At 43.8% G+C, this 16,923-nt stretch overlaps 1 long non-coding RNA gene across 1 annotated transcript in view; it reads right to left on the bottom strand.

Moving 5' to 3' along the window:
• LOC140392420 (uncharacterized) overlaps positions 1–15,736 on the bottom strand; it is a 171,987-nt gene extending 156,251 nt beyond the window's left edge. The window contains exon 1 of the long non-coding RNA XR_011935342.1: positions 15,671–15,736. This is a non-coding gene — a long non-coding RNA (uncharacterized lncRNA). The remainder of the gene's footprint in view (positions 1–15,670) is intronic.
• Positions 15,737–16,923: the final 1,187 nt, after the last annotated feature.

The following is a 16,923-nucleotide window of genomic DNA, read 5'->3' as shown; positions in this document are numbered from 1 at the left end:
ATGCCTCTATTAAGTCTCCTCTTAACCTTCTTCTCTCCAACGAAAACAACCTCAAGTCCATCAGCCTTTCCTCATAAGATTTTCCCTCCATACCAGGCAACATCCTGGTAAATCTCCTCTGCACCCGCTCCAAAGCCTCCACGTCCTTCCTATAATGCGGTGACCAGAACTGTACGCAATACTCCAAATGCGGCCGGACCAGAGTTCTGTACAGCTGCAACATGACCTCCCGACTCCGGAACTCAATCCCTCTACCAATAAAGGCCAACACTCCATAGGCCTTCTTCACAACCCTATCAACCTGGGTGGCAACTTTCAGGGATCTATGTACATGGACACCTAGATCCCTCTGCTCAGCCACACTTTCAAGAACTTTACCATTAGCCAAATATTCCGCATTCCTGTTATTCCTTCCAAAGTGAATCACCTCACACTTCTCTACATTAAACTCCATTTGCCACCTCTCAGCCCAGCTCTGCAGCTTATCTATATCCCTCTGTAACCTGCTACATCCTTCCACACTATCGACAACACCACCGACTTTAGTATCATCTGCAAATTTACTCACCCACCCTTCTGTGCCTTCCTCTAGGTCATTGATAAAAATGACAAACAGCAACGGCCCCAGAACAGATCCTTGTGGTACTCCACTTGTGACTGTACTCCATTCTGAACATTTCCCATCAACCACCACCCTCTGTCTTCTTTCAGCTAGCCAATTTCTGATCCACATCTCTAAATCACCCTTAATCCCCAGCCTCCGTATTTTTTGCAATAGCCTACCGTGGGGAACCTTATCAAACGCTTTGCTGAAATCCATATACACCACATCAACTGCTCTACCCTCGTCTACCTGTTCAGTCACCTTCTCAAAGAACTCAATAAGGTTTGTGAGGCATGACCTACCCTTCACAAAGCCATGCTGACTATCCCTGATCATATCATTCCTATCTAGATGATTATAAATCTTGTCCCTTATAATCCCCTCCAAGACTTTACCCACTACAGACGTGAGGCTCACCGGTCTATAGTTGCCGGGGTTGTCTCTGCTCCCCTTTTTGAACAAAGGGACCACATTTGCTGTCCTCCAGTCCTCTGGTACTATTCCTGTAGCCAATGATGACATAAAAATCAAAGCCAAAGGTCCAGCAATCTCTTCCCTGGCCTCCCATAGAATCCTAGGATAAATCCCATCAGGTCCCGGGGACTTATCTATTTTCAGCCTGTCCAGAATTGCCAACACCTCTTCCCTACGTACCTCAATGCCATCTATTCTATTAGCCTGGGGCTCAGCATTCTCCTCCACAACATTATCTTTTTCCTGAGTGAATACTGACGAAAAATATTCATTTAGTATCTCGCCTATCTCTTCAGACTCCACACACAATTTCCCATCCCTGTCCTTGACTGGTCCTACTCTTTCCCTAGTCATTCGCTTATTCCTGACATACCTATAGAAAGCTTTTGGGTTTTCCTTGATCCTTCCTGCCAAATACTTCTCATGTCCCCTCCTTGCTCGTCTTAGCTCTCTCTTTAGATCCTTCCTCGCTACCTTGTAACTATCCATCGCCCCAACCGAAACTTCACACTTCATCTTCACATAGGCCTCCTTCTTCCTCTTAACAAGAGATTCCACTTCCCTGGTAAACCACGGTTCCCTCACTCGACGCCTTCCTCCCTGTCTGACCGGTACATACTTATCAAGAACACGCAGTAGCTGATCCTTGAACAAGCCCCACTTATCCAGTGTGCCCAACACTTGCAGCCTACTTCTCCACCTTATGCCCCCCAAGTCACGTCTAATGGCATCATAATTGCCCTTCCCCCAGCTATAACTCTTGCCCTGCGGTGTATACTTATCCCTTTCCATCATTAACGTAAACAATAATAATTGCTTATTGTCACAAGTAGGCTTTAATGAAGTTACTGTGAAAAGCCCCTAGTCGCCACATTCCGGTGCCTGCTCGGGGAGTCTGGTACGGGAATTGAACCCGTGCTGCTGGCCTTGTTCTGCATTACCAGCCAGCTGTTTAGCCCACTGTGCTAAACCAGAACTAATAATAATCGCTTATTGTCACAAGTAGGCTTCAATGAAGTTACTGTGAAAAGCCCATAGTTGCCACATTCCGGCGTTTGTTTGGTGAGGCCTGTACGGGAATTGAACCCACGCTGCTGGCATTTCTCTGCTTTGCAAGCCAGCTATTTAGCCCACTGTACTAAACCAGAATATACTGGAAAGCTAGTAATGCCCAGAGCAGCTAAGCTGTCTGCTCCCGATGGCTTGCATCCCACGTTGTAAAGGAATTGGGAGTGAAGACAATGGATGGGTTGGCCATAATCTTCCAATCTTGTCTCGGAACGCAAAGGTGCCAAAGGAATGCAGGATAGCAAATTAAGATATTTTATTCAGAAACGTTTTTAGGACATTCAGTTCAACATTAGTGGTGGGAAAGATGTTAGAAAAAATAATCAGCGAAAAGCACTTAGACAGGTTTGAGTCAATTATGGAAAGCGAAGAAGGATTTGTAAAAGGCAGATTGTGCTTGACTAATCTAATCCAATTTTTTGATGAACGGTCATTGAAGGGAAAGCAATGGATATTGTCTCCACAGATTTAAAGAAAGGGTTTGGCAAAGCACCAAAAAAAGGATTGTTTAACAAAACTGAGGCTCATGATATAGTGTGAATTTAGATTAAAAATTGGCTTTGCGAGTTGTGTCACCGCGCCAGGGGCCCAGTTTAAATTCTGGCCTTGGGTGACTGTGCGGAGTTTGCACGTTCTCCCCTTGTCTGCATGGGTTTACTCCCACAGTCCAAAGATGTACAGGTTAGTTGGGGTTGCAGAGATAGGGTGTGTAGTGGGTAGAAGTAGGGCACTTTTTCAAAGGGTCAGTGCAAACTCGAAGGGGCGAATGGCCTCCTTCTGCACTGTAGGGATTCTATAATTCTATGATATTTTTAACACTGGAGGATGGTAGACAGTGGTTCCCCAAATTTCAGTGCTCAGACCACTGATTTGTTTGATATAATCGGATACTGGAATACAGAATAAAATGTCAATTTTGAGGATGATATCAATCAACTGCAACAGGTCGATGATAGGCTGTAGAATGAGCAGACAAGTGGAAGACAGAACTTAATGCTGAGAAATGTGAGGTGATGCATTTTTTCAAAAGGATAGGGAGAGGCAATATAGATATAGTGGCACAATTCCATAGAATCTCAACAGTGCAGGAGGCTATTCAGCCCATTGATTCTGCACCGACCCTCTGAAACAGCACTCTACCTAGGCCCACTCCCCAGCCCCATCCCTGTAACCCTGCACATTAATCATGGCCAATCCACCTAACCAGCACATCTTTGGACTTTGGGAAGAAACTGGAGCACCCAGAGGAAACAATTCTGAAGAGTGTGCAGGGACAGACGGATCTTGGTGCTTTCGTGGATAGATCTTTGAAGGGGGAAATTAAGAGATACCGAGAGGGAATTTAACAGAGTACTTACAGTCTTGGGTTTTATTAATTAAGTACAAAAGCGGAACGTTCTTAAGCTCTGGTGGGGCCATAACTAGCTAATGGCTAGCTAGGCCACACCAGAGAATTGCGTCTAATTCTGGTCACTACACTTTAGGGAGAATGTGATGTCCTTGAAAAGGTGCAGTGGAGGTTTACCAGAATAGTTCCAGGGATGAGGGATTTTAGTTACAAGGTTAGGCTAATAAAGCTGTGGTTGTCCTCCTTGGAGCAAAAGACATTGAGGAGAGCTTTGATAGTGGTTTAAAAAAGGTAGACAAAGAAAAACTGTTCCCATTAACTGGCGGGACAAGTGCTAAGGGATACATGGGGCAACATTTTCCATTGGCTGACTCCAAAATTGGGGAACACGATTGGGTGGAGAATAGGTTCCGACACCAAAATTGCGGCGGGTGCCGATTTGACGCCAAATCGCAATTCTCCGTCACCTTGACAGAAGCATCAAAGCAGTCCGGAACGCACGTCTAGTAAACACCGTTTGCGTATCATTAGCAAGCCTGACCCGGTATTCTCCGGGACCTCCGCATTCGATGGGCCGATTTCCCAACAGCGCTGTTCACTGGTGCTTTTAAAACTCGTGAAACCGCCGTTGTGACTGCTGAGGGAAAGGGGGTACGGAAAATCACCAACATCGCCATAGTTTGCTGCTGGCCATGGGGATTCTGCCATGGCCGGGGGGAGTAATGGAGGGTGGCCAAGTGATGAGCTATGGGGTCGGGGTGGACGGGCATGGAACACCATTGTCGCAGCCGGAAAGGCAGCTATGCATCTGCGTATATCGCTGACTGCCCACTGCGAGCTGTATAGATGTCCCCCCCAGATGAACCCCACTAGGTGCACTCTGGCTCCAGCTGACCCATCAGCTGTATGGGCGTGCTCCAGCACAACCAGTGCCATCTTGGTGGCTGGGATGAGTATATGTGGGGATTGTAATGTGTATGTGCGGCTGCAGCTTGTCAGCTTCCCGAGTGTCAATCACGGACCCTGCGAATCCTGTACCATTTTTCATTGGAATCGATTGTGTTACATGTGGCGCCGGTGCTAGCCCCCCCACAGTCGCTGAATCGGTCTAAATTCAGCGCCAGTTTTGCTGTCATGAAAGTCCACGAATCGTGCCCCGGCTGGATTCTCAGGAATCCAGCCCATGATTTAAGATTTTGGGCAAGAGAGGCTGGTGGATGTTATAGAATCATAGAGTCCCTACAGTGCAGAAGGAGGTCATTCAGCCCATAGTGTTTGCATCGGCCCTCTGAAAGAGCACCCTACCTATGCCCAATTTCCCCACCCTATCCCCGTGATCCCATCTAGAGGGAATATAGCATGGCCAATCTACCCGACCTACATATCTTTGGACTGTGAGAGGAAACCGGAGCACCCGGAGGAAACTCATGCAAACCCCATGCAGTCACCCAAGGTCGGAATCGAACCCAGGTGCCTGGCGCTGTGAGGTAGCAGTGCCAACCACTGTGCCACCATGCCACCTCTGTGGCGATGTGGGGAAAACTTTTTTTTTTACACAGTGAGTGGTGATGACCTGGAACTTTCTATCTATGAGGGTAGTGGAAGTGTAGACAATTGATAATTTCTAAAGGAAATTGGATGGCAGCTTGGGAGGGTTAAGAGGGGAATTGGGACTGAGTAGATTAGCTCTCAGCATTCACTCGATAGACTTGACCTCTTTCTGTGTCATACGGACTGTACCTCCATGACAACAGGTTAATCAGGAAATAAATTAACCCAGAACTGAAGGAGGAGATATTTGGAATGATGTCCCAAAGCTTAATCAAAGTGATGGGTTCCTCAAATGGGAAAAGAGAAGTGAAGCAGTGGGGTGGTAGTGTTAAGGGAGGGAATTTCAGACCATGACGGCCAGAACTTGAGAAACGACCCAATGAAAGAGGTTACTTTCCCGTGTATCTTCTTTACAACCACTCCTGAAAATTGCCATTTGCAGAGCTGCATGAGAGTGATATAAAATGAAGATTATTAAAGAATGTACAGTAAAAAGGTATGTCTGAAATGAGTTAGGATCCTTACTCCTGTAAGTAAGTAAATGTCGGAGACCACTTGCCTGTAAAATTATCTTGCCCCCAAAGCAAGAAACAATCTAAATGCATCCTATTCTGATTATGTACCGGAACATCGGGTAAGTGCAACTCCAACAACACTCATGAAACGAAACAACATCTAAAATAAAGCAGCCAACTTGATTGAGACCTCATCCAATACCTTAACATTCACTTGCACAACCGCTGGGGGACCATGGGAGCAGTATGTATCACCTTCCAGTTGCATTGCAGCAAGCCTTCTGAGATAGCATCTTCCAAACCCACAACCTAGAAGAAGAAGGGCTGCAGACACCACCACCTGCAGTTTCCCTCCAAATAGCACACTTGGAACTATCGCTATTGCTGTCTGTACCACATGGACTGCAGCAGTTCAAGAAAGCAACTCACCTCACCTTCCCAAAGGTGATTAGGAATGGTCAACAAATGTTGACCTTGCCAGGGATGCCCACATCCCATAAATCAACTAAAAAGATATTACTCTACAATGCACAATGATGAGAAAGGGAAAGTTTATTTTGTGCCATAATACCATTGTTGAGCTAGCTTTCTTTCTCATCTGCCCAAAAGATCAAAGAACTGACATGAAATTCCTTTGTGCTTCCGAAAAGTGTCTGATCTGTATGCAAATCAAGGCTGTTCATGAATGTACACACTTTTTAAATGTAAACTTACTATTCTAAATCTTTGGAGCCCATATTCCTAATTAAAGCTTGCAATAGAACTTTCAAAGAACTTAAAAAACATGCATTCAAGTCTTTTCAAAGGGGTTCATGACCTTGAACCACTACCCAATCTGGCACCCCTGACTACAGTTGCTATTTCTGTGCCCATCCTGCCACACCCAAAATGGTGAAAAGCAGGCTTTAATCCTGTCTGGGTAGCTAAGGAAACCATATTGGCTGAGTGGGCATAAACAAATACTTTCTACAGTGTGTAAAACAACTTAATAAATATTAATTTCTTGGCAATTTGACCAATGTGCGGATATAGTTCCAGCTGCCCATATATTTGGCAGTGGCTGCTTTTAACTTGTTTTAATCTCACAAGCTTTTCATATTTACTTGGCAATCCAACTGCGAAACACATTTAGATTTTCCTTCCGCCTGATATTGCAAGCTGTTTGAGTAGGGCCTTGGCATCATCATCGAGGAACCTTACAAAGCTCTCCTTTCTCCACCATTACTTATCCATATGTACACATCCTTTTACCTCTGAATTATCTGTTCGATCAATACAGACAAGTACAACTTCTATTCAAATGAGTTGAATAATTTCTTGTTCAATGAATACAGGAGTTTTAGGATTTCATTTAAGTTATAAACTCAAATGGACACCTATTGCTTTTAAGTATAAACTTCAAAATGTGATGGGAACATGTCTAAAGCTGTACAGATTCACAGATCTCTTTCTAAAAAGGCATCTTGCCAATTTTCTTCCTTTCCCTCCTCTGTTTATGGAACAGTTCCAAGAACACTGACTGTTCGCTGGCCACACTTGGTCAGCTAACCATTATTTAGGAAGACGAACAACGACGTGAAATATTCATTCACCTGTTGCCGGTTCTGTTTCTCACCAATAGTCTCAATCCTTACCACCCATTGATGATTATCTTTTTGTTTGAGTTATTTAGAAGGCAGTGGGAGAATAAATGTAATTCTGTTGTTTAACTGGGGTTTCAAACCAAGTCCTTCATTTTTGTTTTAGAGAAGGAGCGTGCTTCCCAAGAACCTCTGTGTGCAAATCTCCATCCCATGCGGAATGGTGCGTGAGGGAAATGATTTTCTTTCAGTATAATCACCTGAAATCCATATAGATTCACTTTCGGATTCTTTTCTTAGATAAATGATCGTTAGAGGAAAATTCTAAAAATTGGCAGAACCGTCATTTAGTGCATGCCAGAAACAAGCTGCAGAATTAATTTTTAAGATCAAGTTCTAGATATTATCACGTGTTTAACTTATACATCAGAGAGGAAGCTTACCTCTGACAGGAGATGTTTTTTCACTCGATGTTGGTACGTTGGAACTGAGGGAGGGTACCTTGTTTCTCCAACACAAAATTAGTGTTTGTACCATTTGGCCTTGTATATATTTTTACTGTTTTAATAAAAAGATATGGAAGCTTTTTTCAGAGAAACCACAATTCTTTGATCACCATTACCTGTGTCTTTTTGTAATTAGAATCTAGACATTCTAATTAATCATAGCTGCACTAAGAGAGAGGGATTTTCCAACACTTCCGGCCGGCAGGATCTTCCGATACCATCAAAGGTGACCCCCACAGGCCGAACCACGCAAAATGCCGCAGGAACCGGCAGGACTGTAAGATCCCGCCGCGGCCAATGGCATGCCGCCAGAAAACACGCCGCGAAAGGGGAGCAAAATTGCGCCCAGAGACATAGACAACTCCATGGGTTACAGCTGAGGACCACGCGGAGAGATCTTGGGACATGCTAAAAGACTATTCGGTTTAAAGCAACAATGGTAAAAGAAAAGCTTATGTCTATTACGGAAGGACCAAGAGAAGTTCTAGCATTTTCGAGTAAATCTTAGATATGTTATAGCTGAAGGAGAGCAGGGCACGTATGGAGGAAGTATAAAGGGGTTAAGCAGGCATGAATGGAGAGATTGCCCGAGGGGAAATCACCTCCAAGGTCCCCTTCCACCATAAGACCTTAAGATATAGGAGCAGAATTAGGCCATTCGGCCAATGGAGTCTGTTCCCTTATTCAATCATGGCTGATGTATTTCTCATCCCCATTCTCCCCAGAACCCCTGATCCCATTTTAATCAAGAACCTATCTATCTCTGTCTTAAAGACACCCAGTGACTTGGCTTTCACGGCCTTCTGTGGCAATGAGTTCCACAGATTCACCACCCTCTGGCTGAAGAAATTCCTCCTCATCTCAGTTTTAAAGGTTGTCCTTTCAGTCTGTGGCTGTGCCCTCAGGTTCTAGTCTCCTACTGGTGGAAACATCTTCTTCACGTCCAGCACGTCCACCGTTGCTTCACAGCCCCAGGGTCACTGTACGTGCAGAGTCTGCACGTTCTCCGCGTGTCTGCGTGGGTTTCCTCCGCGTACCCTGGTTTCCTCCCACAAGTCCCGAAAGACGTGCTTGTTCGGTGAATTGGACATTCTGAATTCTCCCTCAGTGTACCCGAACAGGCGTCGGAATGTCAGTTACTTCATTGCAGTGTTAATGCAAGCCTACATGTGACAATAAAGATTATTATTATTCCATCTAAGTCTCTCAGTATTTTGTAAGTTTCAATAAGATCCCCCCTTATCCTCCTAAACTCCATCGAGTACAGACATAGAGTTCTCAACCGCTCCCCAAAAACCAAGCTCTTCATTCCAGTGATCATTCTTATGAACCTCCTCTGGATCCCTCCAAGGCCAGCACATCCTTCCTTAGATATGAGGCCCATACCTGCTCACAAAATATTCCAAATGGGGTCTGACCAGAGCCTTATTCAGCCTTAGTAGTACATCTCTGCTCTTGCAATGAATGCTAACATTGCATATGTCTCCTAACTGGCAACTGAACCTGCGTGTTAACCTTAAGAAAATCCTGAACTATGACTGCTAAGTCCCTTTGTGGTTTAGATTCACATCGCCTTTCCCCATTTAGAAAATAGTCTGTGCCTCCTTCTTCCTACCAAAGTACATAACCTCACACTTTTCCACATTGTATTCCATCTGCCACTTCTTTGTCCACTCTCCTAGCCTGTCCACATTTTTCTGCAGTGGTTCCATCGGCGAGGATCGCGGCTTGCATGTCATCGAGGAGCAGGTGGAGAATGGTGATGCATTTTGGTGGGAAGCCGAATTTGAGAAGAATGCTCCACAATCCCTCACGGTTGACAGAGACAAAAGCCTTTGCGAGCACAATTGTAGGAAATTACAGGGTGAAGAAATAATTAATGAACCTTGTCATTTTTTAATCAGATATTACCCAATTCTTGGGAAAGCATTCTGTGATAAGCCTCATGAGACCCATGGGGATGGTCCATTCGATCTCCCTGTGGAGTTTGTGGAATACCAGTTGGTGCGGTCCTCGGGGGGGGGGGTGCGGTGGGATCCGGCCCCGGGGGGAGCTCCCACGGGGCCCACCGATCTGCGGGAGGGCCTGTGTCATGGGTGTACTCCTTCCTTCAGCGCCGGCCTCTGCAGGGCTCCACCATGGCTGGCGCGGAGAAGACACCCCCCTGCGCATGCGCAAGAATTCACCGGTCAGTTTGCGCATGCGGGGAACTATGCCTGCGGTTCTGCGCAAGCCCTAACTTGCGCCGGCCCTTTGGCGCCGGTTGGCGCAGCGCCAACCTCTCCGGTGCCGGTATAATTTTGAATAATATGTTTCATATTCTTAATTTGACCATTTTGGCATTTTATATCCCTGGAAAATGCTTTCACACAGAAGCCTATCTCTATGTTAATTTGGAAGTATTATCTGGAGCTTAAAATCTTTTCTGTAACTCCTTTCATTGTTCATGATTGACTGCTCCATATGTCAATAATTCCTCTTCTTCATTTGCCTCGATATAGATTAGGGTTCCTTCTTATCCCAATGAACATTCAAAGTGCTCCGTGTTCGCTTGCTCATAAGCCTATTATTTTTCCTAATCCACTTAGGAGCGGTTGGACCAGAAACCTCAGAGTTACCTAAAATTTATTTGTATGAAAATCTGAAGACAATTCTATGAAAATCTGAAGACAATTCTGAAAATGGAGCACTCAGTAAGTTAGAAATTAAAAACTGACATTGAGACCTCAGGACATCCCAATGCGCTTTGCAGCTGATTAAGTACTTATAAAATGTAGTCAGTGTTCTAGTGTAGGAAATGTGGCACAACACGCTCCCACAAGCAGCGTTAAATAAATGAGCAGCTGGTGGGCTAAGTGTTACAAGCAGATTGGAAAAACTTCCTACTCTTCGAAGAGCACCAGGGCATTCTTTAAATTTACCTGAGAGGGCAAACAAATCCTTTATTTACCTAATGCATTTTCTACTTGTCAATTTACCATGTGCTTAACTGAAAATTACTTCTCTAATCTTTCTGTACCATGACAATTCAGTTACACACTTTGAGACGGGCTGGATTAACTGATTGCTCGATTGCAAACATACCGTTCTGCGCCATTTACTGTTTTTTTTTGATGAATTCTAATATTGTTTTACAAGTCCAGGAGAAATAATAACAGGTTTTGAATGCAGTATTTTCCAGGGAACTTAGCGTAATGTTATAGATTTAAACGTTTCTGAAATGTTGCTGGGTGACCGTGCATTTTTCTTCCTGTGTGTTTGAGTGGCTTGTAATTTGATACTGTGACAGTTGCAAATATTGAGATTGGCAGTCACATGATGCTGACTGGTCTTTGGAACACCCATCTTTGATCAATATGCTGTTTTGTTCTCAATTACAATAATCACAAAGGGTATTATTCCTCTCTGGGGATTGCAGTGACTACATTTCAGATTCAATTTATTCAGTCAGATACAAGAGAATTGCAGGATGCAGTTAAGATTGTTTTGTCTGTTTAACAGTGCAGAAAGCTTCTCGAGAGTGGCTACCATTGTTAGGCTTCTGTCTCATATGTGCCTCTGTATTCAGAAAGGAAACTGGAATTCCAAGCAATCAATTAGGCTGGTGTCACAATCTGGAAATAGTTGGTCAGAATGCTGTTATTTTATGTAAATATATTTAGTTAGAATTTTGGCTGTGAATGAAGCTTTTACTGTGCAATGCAGGGATTTTGGACGATATGCTCCATAGCACCACTCAAAACTATTTTTTTCTGTATATCTCAGCGTGAGGAAAAAAATAGGCTAATACTTCAAGCATTCCCCATTCATTCGTTTGACATTAAAATAACCAAATTACTGTTATACTTTATATACTTGGAAGCATAGAGTTGTTTAGTAACTTATTGTGCTACCTTTGATACAGTATTTGAATTCATACTAAATTATAACCTCTGGTTTACAATTGTGTATTCTAGCAGCATAACAGTTTCAATTTTAGTGCCCAAATCTTCTCATATTGTTGCTGCTTCAAGCTTTCTACATGATTAAATTAAAAGACTGGGCTATTCAGGGTGGAGACTTTTGAACGGAATTTCTCCTCAACCACAAAAAGGTTGCAAAATGACTTCAATATAGAATGTATAAGTTTGGATAGTGGTCCTGTAGAAGCACGCAAAAGAATTAATAATATTATTGATTTCTTGCTCTTTTTATTGCCAGTGGTTTCGGGTGCATTTTAAATGTTTTATGAAGTGTAAACAGCTGAATAAAAATATTCCTAACAACTAAACTTTCTGAATTTATTATTTAAGCAAGGTGCAAATTAAAGAATTTCATCAAGTTGCGAGGACCTGAAATGCTGTTTTGAGAAGTTTATAATGAGATGCGCATACATGGAATGAAGGCTGAAGCCTCGTACCGCCCACAACAAGAGTTGCTGAATGGAGGAGATCGCCTGATGGTTGTGGTGTGATTTTACCCATTCAGCTCCTCCCTTCTCCCTCCTCCTCCTTGTTGCAGTCTGGCCATGAGCACTCCGATCACGTCAACCCAAGGTTTGGCACACAGTCGGCATTCTCTGTTAATCAGGAGAACTCCAGCCAAGTCTACTGTCATTACACAAATTTAATTAGATTGGCTATTTTTTATATACCAGAGTTAACAATCTATATATTATTTCTGACTCAGAGCCCCAGTCTAAAAAACAGCTACAATTTTTGTCAGATACCAGTTTCACAACTTTACAATGTAATTGTATTTTTTCTTCACAGTTATCAGGTTTAAAATGCATGGTGCACATTTTCTTTAATAAAAATATTTAACAACCTTTTTGCTTTTTGCAACTTGCAAGTGAAACAATGGGGATTATAGTGAAGAATTAGATGTGGATTAATCACCATTTTAGACTTCAAGACATAGGAGTAGAATTAGGCCATTCGGCCCATCAAGTCTACTCTGCCGTTCATTCATGGCTGACATGTTTCTCATCCCCATTCTCCTGCCTTCTCCCCCATAATCCCTGATCCCTTTATTAATCAAGAACCTATCTATCTCTGTCTAAAAGACACTCAGTGATTTGGCCTCCACAGGCCTCTGCGGCAATGAGTTCCACAGATTCACCACCTTCTGGCTGAAGGAATTCCTCCTTATTTCAGTTTTAAAGGATCGTCCCTTCAGTCTGAGGTTGTGGCCTCGGGTTCTAGTTTTTCCTACAAGTGGGAACATCCTCTCCATGTCTACTCTATCTAGGCCTCTCAGTATCCTATAAGTTTCAATAGGATTCACCCTCATCCTTCTAAACTCCAATGTGCACACTTCACTGCATGGAAAGATATTCCAATATCAGCATTCAACATATCAAAATGTTCAATATTTGGCCGTTTTAATGTTCTGAGTAAGATCAGCTCTTTCCTTTCGCTGAAATTATGAACGCTACTATTCAGTTAGTTGTTTTATATGTCAAAAATTTGACCTGTTGATCCCCGACTATGGGACACCCCTACTTGAAATGCAATGGGACCGCCTTGTATGCGGAGTAAATGACATGGCCACCCCAGCGGAACTTGCTGATCGAGCCGTTGCTCGACCTAAAAAAGGCCATTGAGATCTCCCTCTCATGGGAGAATTCAGAGACGGGAGTCCAGGAACTCCAAGGGATGTCAGGGATGGAGATAAATGGTGTAGGACACCCCCATTCAGATGAAAAGTGTCCCCTAGGTAGTAATCCTGCCCAGGCCCGAACACTGTTGGGACCAAGCCCGTTGGCAAATGGTCTCTTCAACAAGGCAAGACATCTCCCCAGAATTGAATGCGGTAGATCCACGGTGATGTAGCACTTGTGGCCGGCAAAACCCCAGAGATAGGAAACTACAAGTCAGCCAACAAACCCACTGCCCTACCTGAGAGAGACGCCAGCCCAGAGCCAAGACCCTTCACCTTGAACAAGCTGATGAAGATGAGTGCATGCAATTGCATAGCATTGCCACACCACGGGTTGCCACCATCAGAATTACTGTCCAGGTGAACGGCCACCTGTTAGATATGGAGCTAGACAGGTCTGCAGTTTCAGTAATAGGGAGGCAGACATTTGAGAAAATTAGGACTGGAATTCAACAGTTGAATTTGAGGGACTCTGAGGCAAGACTAGCAACCTACATGGGGGAACCCCTAGCCATAGCAGGAACGACAATGACGCCAGTTGCCTATGGACAGCAGCCCATTAAATAATAGTCATGATGTGGAGATGCCGGTGTTGGACTGGGGTGGGCACAGTAAGAAGTCTAACAACACCAGGTTGAAGTCCAACAGGTTTGTTTCGAATCACTAGCTTTCGGATCTCTGCTCCTTCCTCAGGTGATTCACCAGAGGAACCATCTTCCACCCACATCAGCCATGGCACATGGGGGCCTGGGAGTGTCGCCTCCTGGGGGCCCCGGCACCAAGATGCTAGAAGTGGTAGATTCGGTTTCCAACGGCATTCTTACCAGGAATCAGCCACCAGCGGTACCCCCAGATCATTGCGAAAATGACTATCCTTGACATGCTATACACCCACCGACCCAGCCCCATAGTCACCGGAGGGGCAGCTGAAGCAAAGAGGAGAAGACAACTCCTCTACTCCCGATATTGGAGGGACTTAGAGACTTTGGGGGGAAAGGATGTTTAATCTCCATGACACCCACGGGGATGACACGATTAATCTTCCTGTGGGCCTCGTGGAGTTAATTCCATGAGATAAAAGCTGACCCAGAAAGGAGCCAGTATCTCAGAATGTTCCTGACTGGGACTGCTGCTTTATATATACTTTTTCTAACTGAGAGTTAGAAATAAACCATTTTGACTGTCCTTTCCGAACTCCTCCTTGACCACAATATATGGTAACAAATATAGCAGAAGTAGGTACCAACAGCAGACAATGAGGTGCAAATTTACGAAGGGTCATGTATAAAACTGGTTTAGTGTGAATTAATAGGGTGAAATTACTCGTATGCTATTCCACAAACCAGGTGATAGTGAATTGGCAGCCTGTTTTACATACAACCTAATTTTTTTTTCCATTGGATTTGAACGAATTAAGCATAACGTCATGGACAAAAGGTTTGCTTGGACTTATGGGGCAGGAACTTCAGGAAGGTGCAATTGTGTGTTCTGCTGGAATTGTGCCAGCTGTAGTACTATGCCATTGATCCCGTGAAAGTTTCAGGGACCACAGAAAGAGGATCTAAAAATGGGCCTTCGCAGTTTGGGAGTTGCGGCCGGTGACAGGGCGGGGTGGGGGAGGGGGTAGCTGGGGGAGGCGGGTAGAAACCCTCCCTTCTAAGTCTGCTGCATTAAGTCTAACCTGTATTTTGGATCACTTTTGATATGTATATTTAAATTCTGTCTTGCTGGGAACTTTATCATGTTTAAATGGACATATTTGGCAATTACTTGTATTTTCACGTGGCGAGAGCATTTTTCAGTTTACTTTTTGTTGTTTGGAGCTGGGGGCGTGTCACTCACTGGATGCCAGTGACCATGTTGCGCCAGTGACGATAGTCCTGCAGATTACTACAAACAGCAGGAAACTTTCAGAATCCTTTCCAGGGTCTATTAGAATGTCAATTACATCAATGTATGAACATGATACAATTTTCAAAACAAAGCTTTGTTAAAAACTGGCCTACTTGGTATCTCCGAAACAGATGATCATTTTTAAAATTACTGAACTAACTTTCAGCCATGGAAATGCCTTTACTTTTGTTGAGCGTTTTTAAGACCTTTTCATGCCATTTCTTCATTAGGAATTCGTTTAACTATGTATGGCATGCTAAACAGACCACAAAGCACAGTATCATTGCACATTAATGCAGACAAGGTGTAAGGATTGTGAATTAACCTTTTGTTAATGTGCACCGACAACGGATAATAGATTGGCGTACATACTTTTTCTCTTGGTAGCAAGGATGTTCCTAAAGCTCTCTTATTCAGGGCCAGTAGCCGCTGGCATTTCTACCACGTAACCATATACTAGTCTAGCACTTTGGCATGAAATGGTCACTTACAATTCATCTCCTCCGTCGCTTCCAGCCCAAAGATATAGCACCATTGTGAAAGAAAATCTTTTTACGCACTTCAACAGCTTGCCTGCAGTTCTGCTCAGGACCACATAGTGTGAACAAGCTCTTTGCTGGGAACGCTTAACAGTCATTCAGACAAATTGAACAGCACATTCACAGAGGGGCCATGATGTCATACCACCCATACATCGCTGAAAGGGTGAACATAAAATAGAGAAAAACTCTGTTACCCTTCACATTGTATCACAAGGACCTGAACACGTGAGAATATTGTTAAATACAAGATAGACAAGCAAGTGCATGTTTTGATGACAGTCTGAGGGGTTGAAATTGAAGTAACTGTTAATAAATGAAAACAGCAGCCTGTGAAGATTGCTTATAGACTCCAATTTAAATATGCTGAAAGCCTCCACCAGCGACACATAAAGGATACAGTTTTGGCACCCCATGTGTGGCTTTTTGGTGGTGTAGATCACAAAATTGGTCACTGACTCTCGTGGTCCTATTTGCTGTGTACTCAATTTTCCAATTCAGGGATAATGAATTGAAAAAGAGTTTCACGTTGCAGAAACCCAGAAGCCTCAGTTAAGGTGACATTTTTTATAAATTAAACTCCACGTAGGGTTTCAAGATTTCAGACAAGGCTTTTCCCACATGTCCCTGGCTCGTAAAATCTTGTACATGACAGGTTGCTGGCCTAGTCTGCTTTGCAGTTTTTTTTTGATGCAAGGCTGCTGTTGGTCAGTTACTGCTTTAGTCTTTTTTTGTATTAGTCAGTGAGCATGTATTTACTCAAGCATTGAGCATGATGCACTTTTGTATCCATCTGCCTTTTTGCTGAAGCCTTCCACTTCCAGTGGTCTTCCCAATTACTGCTGCAGCACAAGTTCCCTCAAGTTAACTGTGAAGAAGATAGTGTAGAACTTTAAAAGCACAGAGACAAGTTGTTGGAGTGGGCAGACAGGTGGCAGCTGAAGTTCAATGCGGAGAAGTGTGAGGTGGTGCATTTTGGTAGGAGGAACATGGAGAGATAATATAAAATAAGGGGTAAAATTCTTTTTAAAAAAATACCCTTATTCGAAGGGTACAAAACATCAAAAGAACAACCAAAGAGCATCAGAAGAACATCACACCAAACCAGCAAACAACCACAACCCTCCAGCCCCCTGACACTGACCCCCAATCATTTCCCACCTTCCCCCCTGAAAGCAACCCCTTTCACTGACCCCTCAATCCTC

The sequence above is a fragment of the Scyliorhinus torazame genome, chromosome 16, assembly GCF_047496885.1.
Source record: "Scyliorhinus torazame isolate Kashiwa2021f chromosome 16, sScyTor2.1, whole genome shotgun sequence".
Lineage (NCBI taxonomy): Eukaryota > Metazoa > Chordata > Chondrichthyes > Carcharhiniformes > Scyliorhinidae > Scyliorhinus > Scyliorhinus torazame.
Note: the sequence above shows the minus strand (reverse complement) of the source record. Positions and strands in the feature narration are given on the sequence as shown.